Source organism: Vicia villosa, linkage group LG3 (genome assembly GCF_029867415.1).
Source record: "Vicia villosa cultivar HV-30 ecotype Madison, WI linkage group LG3, Vvil1.0, whole genome shotgun sequence".
NCBI classification, from domain to species: Eukaryota; Viridiplantae; Streptophyta; class Magnoliopsida; order Fabales; family Fabaceae; genus Vicia; species Vicia villosa.
Genome location: NC_081182.1, coordinates 138,873,854 through 138,875,928, shown reverse-complemented (window position 1 = coordinate 138,875,928; position 2,075 = coordinate 138,873,854).

The window sequence follows — 2,075 nt, the reverse complement described above, 5'->3', positions numbered from 1 at the left end:
GTAGTGTCTTTTGCTTGCTTCTTGGAAGATTCTTCAGATCTTTGCTTTCAAGTCTTAAACTCAGGATTTGTTTCATCCTGTTTTTCCAGACGACTGAATACAATTGCTTGATTCTGCTGAAGTTCCTTCGGAGTATCCAACACTGCAGAAGTTGAAGGGACAGCAGTTGGAGCAGAGGCTGGAACAATATGAGCAGCAACATAATGAGAAGCAGGAGGGGCTTGAACTAATGGTTGAGCAACTGGGTTAGAATCAAACCATTCGTACAGACTTTAAAAATCACCAGTCACAACAACAAACTCCTTAGCCTTGGGAGCGAAAGGAAATTGTTGTGGCTTCCAAACAACCATGGGCAGAGGATTATCCAAATCCATATCATCAGCCTCTAACTCCATCTCATCCACTTCAGATGCAGCAGCATCAGAACATTCACCTTGCAAAATTTTCCATTTCTTGATTTCCTGCAGAGTCTTCCAATGACCATAGTCCAGAGCTAGACCAGCAGGACCAAGAGCTTTAGAGACACAGATATTCTGAAGATTCAGAACATCGTCCTGCAGATCTTTGGTGAACACCTCCTAGAGCTTTCCAACGGCGACATGATCTATCTTGTGATCATGAGAAGCCTTCAGATTTTCCAACCTACTCTGCAACCTATAATTAAAAATCTGAAAAGAGGTATCAATAGAGGGATGGGTTGAGGAGGGTCGGATGATGGTTATTGGCTCTTGTGGGTTGGAGATGAGATAGGGTTCAGAAGGTCTATCAGGAAGAAGATAAGAGATAGTGGAGAGGGGTGAAGAAGTTTCTTTATTATCAGAGTCTATAATAACGACTGTAGGCTCAAATGAAGGAACAGGGTTGCGAGGGTGATGAAAGAGAGAGGATTCAGATGATGAAGAATTCGAGAAACCACAGAAGACAGGAGTGTCAACTGTTCGTGGGGGGTCAGATATTGGTGCGATTGGTTGAGGGATAAAAGATGTTGGTTGAGGTTGGGGAGCAGAAGATTAAGGTTGAGATGGTTGAGGTTGAGAAGTGGAGAAAATGTTTTCAGAGGGGAATATAACAGAGATTGGTGGAGGGTTCAGAATTTGTGGTTCAAAATGAATGGGTCGTTTTCCTTTTGAGGTGGTGGAAGAAGATGGAATTTCAGAGGATGGTTGATTTTGGTGAGGGGGAAGTTCGGGGACAGAATCAGATTCAAGGATAGAATCATCAACACTATCTATATCATCTATCAGCTTTTTTAGTTCAGCAGATGATCTATGGATTTTGAGAGAGAGAGAGGGTCCGCTGTTGATACATTTTTAGAAATTTTAACAGCAGGAGCTACAGAATTAGATATAGGAATACCTGAACTTTTCTTCTTCTTCTTCTTCTTCAGAGGCTTTGAAGGACCATCTCCACTAAAATTTCTCTTCTTCTCCTTCTTCTTCTTCTTCACATTCTCCTTTAAAGCAATCAGAGAAGGAAGCGTTCTGCCATGCAGCCACGCTGGATCAAATTCTGAGCCATCTTTTAAACAGGACTCCAGATAGAAGAGGACATAGTCTGGATGTTCTTCCTTAAGGAACAGCTGAAAGTCATCTACAGGAGTCCTTCTGGGCAGAATATCACTGTCCACTGTTGGAAGAGAAAGAACCTTTTCTATCAGCTTCATTTTCCTCAGACTATGGGCAGTTAGAGTGCTCCCACAGATAGTTGTCAGATCTTGAACAGCGCCAGCATCTTTCAGAGCATCTATCACACAACTCTTTATCGGAATGTTTGATATCAGCCTTCCCATAGGAATTGTGTTCCTCTTGACCTTTGGGTATTTGATTCTTTCTTCCTCTCTTGAATCCTTTACATGGTTCCATAGATGATGGAACAAAATATGAGGTAAATCAATCCTCATACCTTTTCCAATGCAGTACAGAAGGAACTGCTGGTCTTGATTTATGTAGGTGGCAGAAACAGATGCTTTTCTATGATTGATTGAGCCCAGAATGATCTTTGCCCAAACTCTGTATGGAAGCTTCAGATCCCTGGCGTTAGGTGATCCTTTACCATCTGTAAAGATTTTTGGGTAA